We start from the raw sequence: 17,525 nt of genomic DNA, 5'->3' as shown, positions 1-17,525 counted from the left end.
CACAAGTGTCCCCAGTCGTGGAAATGGGGGAGAGGGTGTGGCAGATACAGACAGAAAAACGTGCTGAGAACCCCGAAGAAGAGGGCCTCTCCAAGACCAAGGGCTACAGAGAGCCCAGGGCCCCCGCCCAGGCCCGAAGCAGCCCCACTGCCCGTTGCAGAGGCTGCTTCTCCAGGTCTGGCACTGCTCCTGGCTGCTCTCTGCTCCTTTCTTTGTGTCTGGTGTGCTCCTTAAAGGACAGCCAGAGCCCAGATGAGGTGGTTTACCGCCGAAGGTGGGAACCAGAGCTCCACCACGAGTGGAGGTCCCCTATGGGGCGGGCCAAGGGTTGGCGGCCAAGCTCGGCCGGCAGCCGGGGTCCCCAGAGGGTAAATTACCAGTGGCGTGTTATCGCAGATGGGCAGCTCTCTCCAGCAGAGGTCTCCCAGACAGCCGGGGATCCCGAGGCCCACGGCGGCCCGAGCCCGGTCTCGCGTCCCCTCGCAGGGCCACCCGCAGGTCCCCCCTCGCCAGGCCGGCCTTACCTCGCCGTGCAGCCTAGGGAGGTGGCGGCAGCGGCGGGACGGGAGGCGCGGGGCCCCGGGGCGGCCCGGCCATGGCCCGGGACCCGCTGGGTGGCGGCGGCAGCGGTGGCGCTTTGTCTCCTGGGTGGCGGGGCTGGCGCAGCCGCGGGAGAGCGCCACTCGGGCGGAAGGAGGCGGGAGCAGCCGGACGGTCCACGACCCCCCGGGCGCGCCCCTTTAACCCTTCGCAACCCACCCACACCGGGACCGCCCCGCCTTCGTCCCGGCCCCGGATTGGCTTGCCCCGACTCGGCACGCCCCTGGGTTCGCCACGCCTCCGCAGGCCGGCTCCTGAAACCGCTCTTAAAGGGACCGCGCCTAATTCCCAACCCCCAGCGCCCTATCCCAGGAAAGAGGCCTAGGCCCGGGAGACCGCGCCCTTCTAGGGGTAAGGACCGATGGCCGATTTGCAGGGGAAAAATCATCTGGGGTCCTGCAGCCCTAGGCCTGGAGTCGTAGCTCTTCCCTGACTAGCGTCGCCAGATTTAGAAATTTTAGCTCCTAGCCAAATCTGAAAAACGCTGCTAAAAATTTGTAATTAATTAAAAAACAAAAAATCTGAATACAGCACATTTCGGGCGTTTTGACAAAGTCAGTCGAGAACTGTATTATATAAACAGGGTGCCTGGCAACCCTACCCCTTGTCCCAGTGAAGAGGGAAAGTCCTGGAGTTGGGCGGGCATGGGGTTCAGGTCCCACAGAGCCGTTTGATTGCTGTGGGCCCTTGAGAAGTCAGTTCAGGTCTCTAAGTCTCTGATTCCTCGTCTGTAAAGTAAAGACAGTGAATATAAAGTTCATGGCACACAGTAGGTGCTTTCAGCAAACAGGAACTACTGTTCTTTTTATTCCACCCAAAATACCATTGTTCTACCTCCTGGACCTTTTTAAAATTTCTGGCTCTTGCTGCCACCCTCCAGGACTCAGTCATTGTCCGGTCCTGGCCTGAGGACAAGAGAGGACCAGGACAGACCAGGATCATGTATTCGTTCTACAGCCTCTTACTAAGCACCTACTATGTTTCAGGTGCTGTCCCTTAATCAGTCAACAACTGAGTTCTGGAAGTGATCTGTGCTAGGAAGACAGTCAGCCATGGTGAGGTAGAAAGAATGTGAGTGAAACTTCAGACAAGGTGCTCAGAGAAAGTCTCTCTGAGGAGCAGAGACCTGAATGAAGTGAGGGAGAGAACCATGTAGATGTCCGGGAGAAAATTGTTCCAGGCAGAGGAAACAGCACATGCAAAGGTCCTGAGGTTGGACCATCCCAAGCATGTTTAGAGAACAGGGAACAGGCCCAGTGGGGCTGCAGCCAAGCAGGCCAGTGAAATAATCGTTGGAAATGAGGTCAGAGAGTATTGGTTGAACCAGGTGGCTTAGAGCCTTGTGGATCATAAGATTTTACTTTTACTCTGAGAAGAATGGGGAGCCATGGGAGGGTTTTGAGAACAGGAGAGAAACATGGTCTGTCTTGGTTCAACATGGCTAGTGTGAGGAGGATGAACTACAAGAAGAAGGGTAGAGGCGGGATAGCAAGGAGGATCCTATTATATTAGTCTAAGCAAGTGATGGTTGCCGCTTAGAGCAAAGCAAAAGCAGGGGTGGGTGGAGAAGAGCAGTTGAATTCTAGGGCTTACCTGATAGTGAAGCCAGCACTGGAGAAAGTAAGACCAAGACCCACAACATGGAGCGAGACAGATACCTAAATGCATCTGATAGTGACTGAACCCTTGAATCCACCTATACTGGATGCTGCCATAATTCTTCAGCCAGGAAAGCCTAGCCCGAATTTCTGCAACTGTAAACACTCACCAGATTAGGAAAATGCCAGGCACAAAGATTTCTAGGTCTTGATGTGGGGAAATTTTCCCAGAAGTCTGTGAACCTTGGTTCTCAGAGCCCCTCATGCTGCAGTTGGGGTTTTCCATGGGTGAAAGAGGCAGAAAGCAACCACCTGGCATCTTTTTTTTTAAAAATTCCTCAATGTTTATTGTAATTTTCATTGAGGTGAAATTCACGTAACAAAAAATTAATCATTTTATTTATTTAAAAATGTTTAATTTTTTTTTGCATAATATCTACACCCAACATGGGGCTTGAACTTACAACCCTGAGATCCAGAGTTGCATGCTCCACCAACTGAGCCAAGCCAGCCAGGTGCCCTCAAAATAAACCATTTTAAAGTAAACATAATATATAGCATGGTGAGGGACACCTGGGTGGCTCAGTCTGTTAAGCATCTGCCTTTGGCTCAGGTCATGGGATTGAGTCCCACATTGTGCTCTTTGCTCAGCAGGGAGCCTGTTTCTCCCTTGCCTGCCACTCCTCCGCTTGTGCTCTTTCTTTCTCTGACAAATAAATAAAATCTTTAAAAGCATGTGTGTGTGTGTGTGTGTGTGTGTGTGTGTGTACATACATATATAGCACGGTGACCAGTTGATAACACAGTTTGTATAATTTAAATTTGCTAAGAGAGTAGAGCTTAAATGTTCTCATGGAAAGAAGAAAAAAGAAAGAAAGAAAGAAACGCTAGGGGCGCCTTCACACATGGAGCTCAGGTCATGATCCCAGGGTCCTGGGATTGAGCCCCACTCCTTGCTGAGCAGGGAGCCTGCTTCCTCCTCTCTCTCTCTCTCTCTCTCTCTCTCTCTCTGCCTGCCTCTTAGCCTACTTGTGATCTCTGTTAATAAATAAATAAAATCTTAAAAAAAAAAAAAAGTCATCAACACTGCGCCTAGGTGGCTCAGTTGGTTAGTTTCGGTTCAGGTCATGATCTCAGGGTCGTGGGATCGAGCCCCACATAAGGCTGCATGCTGAGTACGGAGTCCCCTTCACATTCTTTCTCTCTGCCTCCTGGCATGCATGCTTTCAATCTCTCTCTCTCTTGCTCATAAATAAATAAATAAATACTTCTTTAAGAAAAGTCACCAGCACAAAATAAAAGAAACAATTCAGTGACATTTCATACATTCATGATGTTTAATCACCAACACTATCTAGTTTCAGAACATTCCTGTGACTCCAAAGGAAAACCCCACAACCTTTAGCAATCACGCCCCTTTCTCTTCTCCCTCCAGCCCCTGGCAACACCCAATCTACTTTTTTTTTTTTTTTTTTTTTTTTTTTTATGGAAGTGTACTTGACACACAATGCTACATTAGTTTCAGGTATACAATATAGTGATTCAGCAATGTACTTACGCTCTGTTCACCGCAAGCGCAGCGGCCATCTGTCACCGTGCAACGCTATTACAGTATTGTTGATGGTCCTCCCTGTGCTGTCCTTTTCATGCCTGTGACTTCTCTTCCACAACCGGAAGCCTGTGTCTTCCACTCCCCTTCACCCCTTTTGCCCATCTCCACCTCCCTCCCCAAGGGCAACTCCCAGTTTGTTCACTGTATTGATGGGTCTGTTTCTGGTTGTTGTTGTTGTTGTTATTTGTTTGTTCATTTTTGTTTTTTAGATTCCACATGTAAGTGAAATTGTATGAAGATAGTCTTTCTCTGTTTCGCTTATTTCACATAGCACTATACCCTCTAGGTCGTCCATGTTGTTGCAAATGGCAAGATTTCAGTCTTTTTTATGGCTGACTAATATTCCATTTTGTGTATCTACCCCACATCTTTATCCATTCATCTGTGGGTGGACACGGGCTGCTTCCATATCTTGGCTGTTATAAGTAATGCTGCATTAAACACAGGATTGCATATAGCTTTCCAAATTAGTGTTTTTATTTTCTTTGGATAAATACCTAGGAGTGGGATGACTGAACCATACTGTGTTACTATTTTTAATTTTCTGAGACATCTCCACACTGTTTTCTGCAGTGGTTGCACCAACTTACATTTCTACCATAAAGAGAGTCCCTTTTCCTCCACGTCCTCAGCAACATATGTTATTTCTGGTTGTGGTTGTGGTTGTTTTAATTCTGGCTATTCCGATGGGAGTGAGGTGCTATCCCGTTGTGGTTTTAATTTTCATTTCCCTGAGGATGAGTGATGTGAAGCATCTCTTCATAGGTCTATTGGCCATCTGGATGTCTTCCTTGGGAACATGTCAATTTATATCTTCTGCTTATTTTAATTGGATTATTTGGTTTTGAGGTGTTAGGTCGCATGAGATCTTTATATATTTTGCATATTAACCCCTTATTGGATAGATCATTTGGGAATATCTTCTCACATTCAGTAGGTTGCCTCTACTTTCTGTTGCTGTGGATTTATCGATGCTGGATATTTCATGTAAGTGGAATCATAGTATAGGGCCTTTTGTGCCTTACTTCTTTCACTTAGCATAGTGTTTTCAATGTCCATGAGCCTTACAGCATTAATCAGTACTTCCTTTCTTTGTGGCCAAGTCGTATCTCACCGTACGGGTATGCTACATTTTGTTTATTCTTTCATCTGTTGCGGATATTCTGTCATTCCAGCCTTTGGCGGCTCTGAATGGCTGAGCAGCTTTGTGGCTGGGGACTGGGGAGGGTTGGAGAAGAGGCCGTGATTGAGACGGCCTGGAAAGGGGAATTTGAGAACCAGAACTGAGTTGTGGCTGCGGTTACCAGTCCTGATGATTTTACCTCCGAACCGTATCTGAGTCTGTCACTTCTCCATCCTCGCCACCACTTCCCCATCCCAGGCCACCATCAACTCTCAGCTCTCACCAGGACAGCTGCTATGGCCTCCTCTCCCGTCTCCCGGCTGCCCCTCCAACCCCCGCACCTGGTGCATCCATCTTCCTCTGAGGGAATCCTAGTAAAACTTAAGGCAAACCAAGGCACAGCACTGTCTTACTCAGAGCCTTTCCGTGGCTCCCCACTGCCTCAGAAGCACGTCCACCTCCACCCTGTGAGTGACAAGGTCCTACTTGTCCTACTGGTCCTCTGCCCACCCCTCCAGCTTCTCATGCTTCTCATGCCTGGTGTCCTATCCCCACTCCCTCAGCTTCAACCACCTGGCTTCCTTCTGCTCCAGCAACGCACCGTGCTCAGGGCCTTTGCACATGTGGCCCATTTCCAGGCTCCCCCTTCAAGTCCTCACCCAGCCATCCCCTCTTCCCAGCCCCACCCCACTGAGTCCAGTGCCTTGGTTTCCTCTAAGTCATTCTTTGTTTCCTCCAGTCATTCTTTCCACCAGCATTTATCGAGATACAAGGTAAAAATAAGTACATGCCTGCTCATAGCAGCAATATTCCCAATAACCAAAAGTTGGAAGCAACCCAAGTGTCCAAGTGTCCATCAACGGATGAATGGATAAATAAAATACGGTGCATCCATTAAATGGAATATTACTCAGCCATAATTAAGGAATAGAGTTCTGGGGCTCCTGGCTGACTCAGTTGGTAGGTCGCCTGACCCTTGATCTTGGGGTTGTAAGTTCAAGCCCTGGGTTGGGTATAGAGATTACTTAAAAATTAAATGTCTAGGGGGCACCTGGTGGTACTAATGGCTAAGTGTCCGACTCTTAGTTTCTGCTCAGGTTGTGATCTCAGGGTTGTGAGATTGGGCCCTGCATAGAGCTCTTCTCAGCGCTGAGCACAGAGTCTGCTGGGACTCTCTCTCTCCCTCTTCTTCTGCCCCTCCCCGGCAAAAAACTTTAAAAAATAAATAAATAAGAGGGGCGCCTGGGTGGCTCAGTGGGTTAAGCCGCTGCCTTCGGCTCAGGTCATGATCTCAGGGTCCTGGGATCGAGTCCCGCGTCGGGCTTTCTGCTCAGCAGGGAGCCTGCTTCCCTCTCTCTCTCTCTGCCTGCCTCTCCATCTACTTATGATTTCTCTCTGTCAAATAAATAAATAAAATCTTTAAAAATAAGTAAATAAATAAATAAGAATAAATAAAATGGTCAATTTTATGCCATGTGAATTTCTCCTCAATAAATTAGGGGTGGGTATATTTAAAATAAGCTGTACACCCAACGTGGGGTTCCAACTCACAAGCACAAGACCAAGAGTCTTGGGGCACCTGGGTGGCTCAGTGGGTTAAGCCTCTGCCTTCAGCTCAGATCATGATCTCAGGGTCCTGGGATCGAGCCCCGCATTGGGCTCTCTGCTCAGCAGGGAGCCTGCTTCTGCCTCTCTCTCTCTCTGCCTGCTGCTCTGCCTACTTGTGATCCCCGTCTGTCAAATAAATAAATAAAATCTTAAGAGTCTCACACTGTACAGACTAAACCAGCCAGGTGCCCCCTTCAATACAATGTTTAAAAAAAAGAAAGAAAGAAAGACAAGTGCTCCTCCCCTCTCTTATTAGAGGGGGGTGAAAAGGAAGCAACATTCACACAGCACAGTAGATGAAGTTAGGAGTCAAGGAGAGAAATAAAGCAGGGGAAGAACATAAGAAGTGTGCGTGATAATGAGCTTGCCCTCCTGGGTTGCTAGGAGGGGCCAGGAAGACCTCCCAGAGAAGGCGCTTTTCAGGAAAGGCCTGAAGGAAATAAGGACACAAACCATGCGGCTATCCAGAGGGAAAAGCATTCTTGGCAGAGGGAACAGCAAATGCAAAGCCTCAGAGGCAAGAAACATAGTAAGGAGGCCAGTGTGGCTGGAGAAGAAAGAGCAAGAAGAGAGCGGAGATGAGATGAGGAGTCCCGGGGGCTTTTCTCAGAAGGCAAGATGAGGAGGAACTCGCCAGGAGGCCAGAGGGCACATGCGATGGAGAGGGGGGGCAGAAAAAACCGCAGGAGAAACCAACTGTAGACCGTGTACTTGGGGCTGAGGACTCTGTGCCGAACCTGTCACTACCCCAGCCCCCGTTAGATGGTAGGTCCACGAGGGCAGGGAGTTTGCTTTTCTCGCACCTGCGTCCCCACGCCTGGCACAGCTTTGGGCACATAGTCGGGCTGGGTGACTGGCCCATGACTCAGGGCCTGAGCCAGTCCTCCTGGGAAGGTGCCCACAGGACCTGCCATCTCACTTCCAGTTCTCACCGCCCCCGCGCCTTAGCCACGAGCAGGGGAAGACCCGCTCCAAGCTGGCGTCTGAGGCAGAGTTTCCTTCCACAGCGGCCACCCCACCCCAGCAGTGGGCAGGACCTGCCAACCCCAAGAAGGAACTGAAATTGTCCTCCACCACAACTCGCGGGCCTGGCACACGGCAGGCTGGGAGGCACATGGGGCAAGGGGAGTGACCGGAAGGGCCAGAGTCCCTGACTTCAAGGGCCCCTCCTCTGGTGTCCGCGCCAGCGGCCTGAAGCCGCGTCCTGGGTATGAGCGAAATTTTGCTGAAAGCACAGAGACCTGGAAGGTCTTGCCAGCTCATTCCATAGCACTGCCAGCTCCTCTCCTTGTCCCCTCCAGCCCTTCCGGGGCCTCTCCCCACTCCTTAACGCCTCTCCTTGCCACTGACCCCCGAATTACTGAATTCTTTCTCCCAAGGACTTAAGCCTCCTCCCAGTGTCTCCAGCTCCTTAGCTAGTTAGTTAAAAGGACGCTCCACTGGCACACTCGTGATCCTGAGATCTGGTCACCTGCTCTGCCGACTGAGCCAGCCAGGCAGCCCCCTGCAAGGTGTACTGCTGATCTGCCAAGTTCTTTCTCCCCAGTCCCTCACATAGAATCTGCAAGGCTCAGAGAAGGTGAGTAACACGCCTGTGGTCACACAGGAAGGGGCAGAGCTGGCATTACTACCCAGACCTGTTGGATATCACAGCCTAACCATGCAGCTGGCTCCACCTCAAGTCCAAAGAAACGCTATTCCCCTTATTCCGACCCTGCACTAGCAAAACCTGCAAATCACTAATCCCTTCCCTTGATACAAGCCACTCCCATTCCCAGAACAACAGAATGGCTGCCTTTAGTCTGTATATGAAGTGTGATTTGTTTTTCTTCCTCCTAGGCTAGATTGGCCTGGTCCCTGAGCTGCACCTTAATTTTGCCAACAAAATTAATGGGCTTAATGTGTATAAGTGAGTTCCGATCCCCACTCTTCCATTTTCAAGCTGTGTGACCTCCAGCAAGTCACTTAACCTCTCTGTGCCTTGGTTTCCTCATCTGTAAAACAGAAGAAATAACAGCATCACGTCATCCCGTTCCTACCCTCACCCCCCATGTCTCATAAGGTGTTAGGAGGGGGTTCAGGAAAAATGGCTCATGTTCACTGAGCTGTGCTGTGTGTTTTACTTGTCAGGACAACGCTGAGAAGTAGGAGTGATTTTTCCATCCCCATTTTACAGATAAACAAACCAAGATGAAATGGCCTGGACTCATGCAGCGAGCAAAATGAGTTCAAATCCAGGCAGTCCCACTTTGAGTCTAAATCTTGCTGCCCCATCTGGTTAAGAATAAAAAGCCCTAGGGCGCCTGGGTGGCTCAGTGGGTTAAAGCCTCTGCCTTCCGTTCAGGTCCTGATCCCAGTGTCCTGGGATCAAGCCCCGCATCCAGCTCTCTGCTCAGCAGGGAGCCTGCTTCTGCCTCTCTCTCTGCCTGCTCCTCTGCCTACTTGTGATCTTTGTCTGTCAAATAAATAAATAAATCTTAAAAAATAAAAAAAATGTAAAAATTAAGGAAATTTAAAAATAAAATAAAATTAAAAATAAATAAATAAAATAAAATAAATAAAAAGCCCGCAGAACAGGGTTGGCAGATAGTAAATCCTCCGTAACTGTGGGGTGTTACCACCTTCTGTTCACAAGTTTTGTTGGCAGTTCACACCTTCGAGAAATAGAAAACATAAAAAAAAAACAGGGGCATCTGGGTGGCTCAGTCAGTTAAGTGTCTGCCTTCGACTCAGGTCATGATCCAAGAGTCCTGGGATCGAGCCCCACGTCCTGCGCAGTGGGGAGCCTGCTTCTCCCTCTGCCTCTGCTGCTCCCCCTGCTTGTGCTCTCTCTCAAGTAAATAAAATTTTTGAAACTAAAAGTAAATAATAAGTAACAGATTTTTAAAAAATTAATAAGAACTAAAAAGCTGTGATGCCAGACCTGGGTTTGAATCCTGGCTTGGAATCTGAGTAGCTACGTGACTTAAGGGAAGTCACCTTCCCCTCTCTGGGCCTCAGTTTCCTCACCTGGAAAACAGAGATAAGGGTTGTTGGAAGAATTCAATGAACTTTGAGGTCCTTGCACTTGTTACTGTCCATTTATTTAAGAGGTCACTTACCAATGATCTGTTTCCGAGCACGAGAACAGACTGCGGTGTCTGTAGGGTTCACCTTTGGATCCCCAGTGTCCGGCACATAGTAGGGGCTCAGAAGATCTCAGCCTGATGAGGGGAGTATTTTCCTGCCCCCCGTGGCACCCCAGCTTCTCTCAGCCTGCCCGGCACCTGCTACTCCTTACTTCCAACCCCAAGACCATGTCCTCATCTCCTATTTCAGCCATGAGAAACCCACAAGGGACCTTCTGTGGGGGATGGTTCCTGGGAGGCACCACTGTTGTTCTTGGGTGGGAGTCTCTCCGTTGCTAAGTGACCAAAAGCCTGCCCACAAACAGGGCTTCAGCCAATGAGAGCCAACCAACTGACGCACCTGGTTGAGAAGTCTAAGAGTAACAGCGTTTCAGGTATGGCTGGATCTAGCTGTGTACATCAGTAGTTCTCAGTGTCTCCATCTCCAAGTTTTGCTTTGCTCTGAGTGTATTCATTCTGAGACACAGTGGCCCTCCAGAAGCTCCAAGCTTATGTCTTCCCAGCTCTCAAATTTTCAAGTGGAATAGGACAATTTCTTACTGTTCTGCCTGAGTCCGAAATTGATTCTCACAGGTCCCTGCACATCCTTGAACCAGTCATTGGAGCAGGGATGGGAAGGTCAGCCCCAGAGGACATCTTGATCTGAGGCTACCTAGAAAACCAGGTGCTGCTGCCATAGCAAGGGGAAGCCAGGCCACCCTGATGGCCACCAGTCATGGGCAATCACCCCAAAACAGAAGAGAGCCCAGCTTGGGGAAAATGGAAATGTGGGGCTCAGCTGCTCTCTGTGCACGCCCTCAGCTTCCTACTTCTGTTTCCAAGAGTATTACTGAATATTTCCCTCTCTCCTCGCCTCCTCTCTGCTCCTTCTCTCCTTGGTCCCGTGGCTCCTGCTGCCTCAGAGAGGTGAAGTAACTTGCCCAAGGTCACACAGCCAGCACATGTGGCAGAGTCCAGAAGCGTCCCAGGCAGCTGACGGCAAAGTCCTGCTCTGGGCTCAGGACTAAGTCAAGGCCAAGGTGCTACCGTAGCTCAGCCCCAGACAGTGCACAGAGGACACTGCAGCCTCTTCACACCAGTCATCTCTGCCCTCAAATATGCACCTGCCCTGTGGCTCCATTTTCTCCCCAGAAAGGACCTGATTGCCTTGTGGCCATCCTTGAGCATAGAGCTGCTGCTGGACAACCTTCCCATGTTTGCTTTGGCTCACTTTGAAGCCATGCTCAGTCACCTAAAGGCTGGCCAGGGGCTCAGGTGGCCACTAGCATGGTCCCTGGGGTCTCAGAGGCACCCTGGGTGATCTGCAGGTGAGGAGTGACCCACACTCATGTCACATCCTCTGTGGGACCATCCCCAGCCTCTGCCAGGCCAGGGGTAGGAGACCAGGCTCCAGCAGCCCATTTTGGGGTAAAGACCAGCCTGTGGGGGACTGGAGGAATAAGGGAGACACATCTCCAAACCTTAGTCCTCTACCTAACCCTTTTTTGGTCACATTTTTTTTTAATTGAGGAAAAATTCACATAATATAAAATTAATCCTTTTAAAGAGAACAATTCCGTGCCATTTACCACATTCACAATGTTGCACTACCCCCACAGCTTCCTAGTTCCAAAACCTTTTCATCCCCATAAAAGGAAACCCCATACTTAGAACCAGGGACTCCCCATCCTCAACCCCCGCTCCCCTGACCCAGAACAAACAGCAATCTGTGTTTTGTCTCTGTGGAATTACCCCTTCTGCATATTTCACGGAAATGGAATTATACACTATGGGACCTTCTGTACCGGGCTTCCTTTACTCAGCACATCGGGGTTTTTCTGTGTGTGGAAGGGGGTTTTGTTTTGTTTTCTTTTTGTTTTTTAATTCCATGTGAATTTGTCTTTTTTAAAGCTAATTTATTTAAGTGATCTCTATATCCAACCCGGAGTTCGAACTCACAACCCCGAGATCAAAAGTCGCATATTCCTCCAACCAAGCCAACCAGGCGCCCCTCACTCCGCATATTATTTGGAAGCCCACCCATGTTTTATCATATGGTAGTATTTCCTTTTTATGGTTGAGGATAGATCACATCTTGGTTGTCCATTCATCCACTGATGGACATCTGGGTTGTTTCTACCTTTTGCCTCTGTGAACACGGAGTGGGCATTCAAATACAAGTGTCTGTTCGAGTACCTGTCACCAGTTCTTTGGGGCTGTATTGTAGCTAACATTCTGATGCATCTTGTAGTGTAGATAGGGAAGGGTCGCATTCTCAGGTGTTCGCAGTCCCCTACCCCTCAGTGTAAAGGGGGGGGACCTGAGAACAGGTTTAGCTCATCATAAGAATCATTGATCAAGTGTCCTGTGCTACACAGATGTTTTCATTCAATCTTCACAAATACTCTGTGCAGTAGGTATTATTCTCATCCCCATTTTGCAGATGAGGAAACTGAGACTTAGATCAAGCCAGCACGAAGGTGACAGAACCAAGGCTCGCGTAACAACAGTGTGCTTTGGAGTCACCATCCACCAATAATCACTTAGCACCTACCTTTCGTTTGGTCTCAGCACAAGGTTTTGAAGCACCTGATGTGTGCGCGAATCCTGCTCCATCCCAGCTGTTCAAAGGTGAGCAAAAACATTGCCTCCCCCTCCAAGAGCTCAGAGTCTGGGAGGGTATGCAGACAGATGCATGAGTAATTGCACCATAAGAGACAAGCCCGCTCTCCCTCAGAAGCTTGTGGCAGAGGGAGCCAAAGGAGGCCAGAGGAGGCAATGTCCCTAGGGAACCGGAGTAGACTTTGAGCACAGATCATGTTTCAGGGGGTTTTGAAGGATGCATAAGAGTTTGCCAAGCAGAGGAAAGGAAAAGGGAATGTCAGGCAGTGAGAATAGTGTGGGCAAAGGTCTGGAAACGGGAAGCGGGGTCAGAAAGAAGTCTGGTGTGGCCAGAGCACAGGGTGTTTGGTGGATATGTGGCAAGAGGAGGTCGCTGAAGATGAGACTGTGAAGGAGCCTGGCCTGTCAGGGTGAGGCTTTTATTCAGAAGGTAATAAGAACCTTGGAGGGTTTAGAGAGGGGGAGAGAGGTCGCACATAACCAAATTTGTGCCTTGGAAATTAACAATAACATTTATTGAGCACTTACCGCTTGTAGCAGGGACTTTTACATGAATTAAGTTAATTTTCACTACAATCCTGCTCAGGACGCCGCTTCCCAGGCCGCCACCCCAAGGCTGCCACCAGAGGGCGCCAGAGCCGCGCGCAATTCGGCCGCCGCCGCTGACCCGCAGCCTGGGACGGCGGCAAAGCTCGCGCCAGGGAAGCTCGTGCGCGGCGCGCGGATCCAGGGGCAGGGGTAGGACTGCGGAAGTGGCAAGGTTGTACGTCCTGTGGGGAGCCATTAGGGCCTTTAATTACCGGGATTGGAAGTGAATAATTATCTACTGGGCCTTAGGCCACTGAGTCACTTCCCCTCCGAAACCAGATTCTCTGGGGGCAGAGGAGACAACTCGTAGCTCCCCAAGGACGGGCTGGGGGCCCTTGGGGTGGACGCCGGGCACCGTGCTCTTGTGAATCGGCTGGGCATTGACTTGGTGGGGGCTCTCTGCGGTGGCCCCGTGCTCAACGTGGCCCTCTGCCTGGGTTGTGCATGTGCAGCTCCTCTGAAATCTGGGTGGAGGCAGCCATACCCTCTCAGCTGTGCAGGGCCCAGCACGCTGGAGACCAGCTGGAGCCACCGCTGGGGCCGCCCATGATGGGGGTGGGGGTGGGGGAGCCCGGAATGGCGGCCCCTCCCTTGAAATCCTCGGGCCACCCAGGTCCTTGATGACCTCTGAAGGGCCTCTGGGGTCATTCTTCTAACATCTTGGACCTTGTGCGGCTCTCCTCTTTTTCTTCTGGGTCTCCAGCGGAATCACCCTTAAGGGTCTATTCGTGGCACCCTGAACTCTTCCAGCCTCTACCCACATCACCCAGTGCCAACGCTGCTTCTATATTTTTAGGTATTTGCTACAGCAGCTTCCACTTCTCAGTATGGACGTTCTAGCTTAGGCCATTCAGAAACAACGGAAATGTATTCCTTACAACTCCGGAGTGGGAAGCCCTAGATCAAGGCCCTGGCAGATTCAGCGTCTTGTGAAAGCTCCCTTTCCAGCTCAGAGATTGTGGCTTCTGGCTGTAACCTCTCCTGGCAGAAACAGAGGGGGCTCTCTTTGGGGTCTCTTTTATAATCTTTTATATAGGTCATGAAGGCTCTGATCTCATGACCCATTTGCCTCCCAAAGACCTCACCTCTTAGCACCATCCCCTAGGAGGTTGGGATTTCAACATGAGTCTTTGGAGGATCTAAACATTCAGTCCATAGGGGGCAGACCAAGCGCTCAGGCCTCATCCTGTGACCCAGACTTTGTTTCCCATAGGGAAAGGATAGGTCTGCAGAAGCACATTTTATAGATGTGAACACCAAGGTCTCTGCTCACTAGCTGGGTGACCTCAGGCAACAGTCTTTACTGTCAAACCTCAGTGTCCTCATCTGTAGAATGGGTATGAGGCTCTCATGCCCACAAAGCTGATCTCTGTGGCCACCATTCTTCGCAACTACTCCCTGAGGGACCTATGACACACATCCAATTACACATTATAATCAACACTGTCGGACACGTACTGTTCATACAGAAGCGCTATCCAAACTCCCAGCCATCACTGTAAGTTTTCTTGTCAAATTCTCCCGCACAGCCCAACCAAGCCAGCCCTGTGACGGTCTCCGTTTTACAGACAAAGAAATTGAGGTCTAGGGAGTCCAAGTGATCACCCAGCTAAGAGGATGCCGAACACAGAATTCTAAACCTGTCGGGGTGACCCCAGAGCCTTCATTCTTAACTGGGGTCCCCTCAGACAATGCTGTTCTGTCTTTGAAGTGGGGAGATTCTGATCGGGCCTAATGACTTTACTTTTCAATGACTGAGTTTCCTCATAATAAAATGGGGATAACGGGGCTCCTGGGTGGCTCTGTGGGTTAAAGCCTCTGCCTTTGGCTCAGGTCATGATCCCAGGGTCCTGGGATCAAGCCCCACATCGGGCTCTCTGCTGAGTGGCGAGCCTGCTTCCCCCTCTCTGTCTACCTGCCTCTCTGCCTACTTGTGATCTCTGACTGTCTAATAAATAAATAAAATCTTTAAAAAAATAAAATAAAATGGGGATAATAACAACAGTAAGAGTACCTAGCCCACGGCTGTCATGAGAACGAAATGAGTTAACTGATGGAAAATGTCCAGAGCCACGCCGTCGAGGACAGAGATCACTGACCACATGAGGCTATTTAAATTTTAATTCATTAACACTACAGAAAATTAAAATTTAGTTCCTCAGTGACCCTTGCCAGAGTTCAAATGCTCAATAGCCTCAGGTGGCTCGTGGTGACATTGTGGACAAGTGCAGACAGCTCCTCTCCATCATCACAGGAAGTTTCCTCTGCCAGCCCTGACGTGGAGCAATGCCCGACCAGACGCACGCGAGCCTCCGCAACTGGTAATCCTATTGTTATTAATCCTAGATCCTTAGCTCTTATGATTACACTATTATTCTATTACTGTTAGTCCTCTTTCTAGCCTATTGTTACTTTATTATTTTTTTAAATGTTTTTATTAATTTGAGAGAGTGCAAGTGAGAGCACGAGAAGGAGGGAGGGGAAGACGGAGAGGGAGAAGCAGATCGTCCGCTGAGCAGGGACCCCCACACGGAGCTTGATCTCAGGACCCCGGGGTCACGACCTGAGCCCAAGGCAGCCGCTTAACTGACTGAGCCACCCAGGTGCCCCTATTTATTATTTTAAATCCTGTAACTATTAAGGGCTATTATTAGTCCTGGGGCTGTTAACTATGATTATATTATTATTATATTATGTTTGTTATTATTATTATTATTTAAGTTTATTTTTTAGTCATCCCTACACCCAGTGTGGGGTGGGGCTTGAATTCACGACCTCATGCTCTTTCCACTAAGCCAGCCAGACGCCCCATGTTACATTTATTATTAATCTTATTACTCTTCTACTTTAGTTTTTATTTATTATTATTAATCCCAGTACTGTTATGGTAACTATGAATCCTAGACCTGTTATTATATTTATTTTTGCTACTAATATCTTACTGTTATTTTATATTTACTATTAATTCTGTAATAACTAACAGTAACTTATTATTATTATTTTTTTAAAGATTTTATTTATTTATTTGACAGAGATCACAAGTAGGCAGAGAGGCAGGTAAAGAGAGAGGGGGAAGCAGGCTTCCTGCCGAGCAGAGAGCCCGATGCGGGGCTCGATCCCAGGACCCTGGGATCATGACCTGAGCTGAAGGCAGAGGCTTTAACCCATTGAACCACCCAGGTGCCCCAGTAACTTATTATTTTTAACAAGATCTATTAACAGTTGTTACATTATTATTCTATTGTTATTGATTCTTTTATTAATTCCATACTGGTTAACTTTTGTGTTGTTATCAGTACCAGTTGTTAATATCATGTTAATGGTATTAATAAGCATTTACTAATGTTGTCATCGGCTGCTGTTTCATTACTGTTATTAATCCTGAGAGTCTCCAGCCCCTCGTTGGCAGGCAATAGGCGTTCTCCCCGACGGTTTGAGAGCAAGGGCGGTGGCACCTGCTGGCTGAGGCTACCTCCCTTGCTTCAGGGCAATTCGGATAAACCTCCTTCTCACTCTGGGCCCCAGGGACCTATGAAGTGGGAGGAGCCACGGCAAGAAGAGGAAAATCGCAGTTCAGAGCGGGGGTGCTCTCAAATCTAGGGCAAGGCGACAGAAGAGGTGTTCGTTGTAAACCCGTTGCCTTTAGAAGGAAAAGCATGAGCAGAGTGAGAAGTCTTTCGCGGAGAGAGCATTGAAACAACCAACTTGGACTCGAGGGGACGCCTGGCAAGAAGAAATTAAGCGAGAAGGGAAACCACTTTGGGCCTCAGAGAAATCTGGCACGAGAGAAGGCTTGCACTGTGATTAAAAAGGGGAAGAACCACAAGTCTCCATTTAAGTCAGCAAAACTGCTGTCTGGGCAGTGAGAGGGAAAGTGCTTGTGGCAGCTTTCAGCAACCATTTGACAACTGCTGTGTACCTGCTGCTCTGTTGGCACCACCTGGCAGCTGTGTGACTGCAGGCAGGTAACTGCTCTCTCTAGGCCTCAGTCTCCCCAGATGCCATATAGAGATAATAATATGGAGTGATCGGTTTAGGCTTCCCTAATACCTCACCCCCCACCCCTTGTCCCACATCCTCAGATGCTGTGTGAATGTTACTGGCGCACCTTCTAATGGGTTGCCAACTCCAGACTTTGCAGCTCAAATCCAAACTCAACAGGTCCTTCAAAAATTCCCCGTGGCTCCCTATTGCTCTCAAGATAATTGCCAAACTTGACGCCAGGACCTTCAAGTTTCCATGTGACAGTCCTACCTTTCCAACTTCATCTCTTCCCATCTGTAAGCCTGGGTATCACACTGCCTTCTGGACTTTCCTCAAATGCACCAAGCTTATTCCCACCTCAGGACCTTTGCACTCACTGTTCCTTTGGCCAGGAATGCCCTTCCCTCAGACTTTATCATGCCCAGATGCTTCTTGCTACAGGATGGGGAAAGGGTGGTCTCACCTCAAATGCTAGTTCCTCAGAGCGGTCCTCCCCAAGCCTCCAGGCTAAGACAGCCCCTTCCTACTGTCTATCTTTAACTGTTTTATCTTCCTCTCAATCCATTATCACATTTATTCAAGTACTTATGCTGTGTGTCCCCTTGCCAGAATGTCAGCTCCACAAGGGCAGCCTATTTGTCTGTCTTGTTCACGTCTGTGTCTCCAGCATCTACAACAGTGCC

At 49.2% G+C, this 17,525-nt stretch overlaps 2 long non-coding RNA genes across 2 annotated transcripts; one reads left to right on the top strand and one right to left on the bottom strand.

The window, feature by feature from the left end:
- The first annotated feature begins 868 nt into the window (after positions 1-868).
- On the top strand, positions 869-16,204 carry LOC309847790. The gene is made up of 5 exons (XR_014302620.1): positions 869-951; positions 12,092-12,279; positions 15,113-15,179; positions 15,306-15,461; positions 15,891-16,204. It is a non-coding gene; the product is annotated as an uncharacterized lncRNA (long non-coding RNA).
- Positions 3,517-9,922, bottom strand: LOC309847800. Its single transcript, XR_014302632.1, has 3 exons — positions 9,643-9,922; positions 9,465-9,550; positions 3,517-5,066 (listed from the first exon to the last, which is right to left on the bottom strand). It is a non-coding gene; the product is annotated as an uncharacterized lncRNA (long non-coding RNA).
- Positions 16,205-17,525: the final 1,321 nt, after the last annotated feature.

The sequence above is a fragment of the Mustela nivalis genome (genome assembly GCF_964662115.1).
Source record: "Mustela nivalis genome assembly, chromosome: 14".
NCBI lineage: Eukaryota > Metazoa > Chordata > Mammalia > Carnivora > Mustelidae > Mustela > Mustela nivalis.
This window is presented reverse-complemented; position numbering and strand designations above follow the sequence as displayed.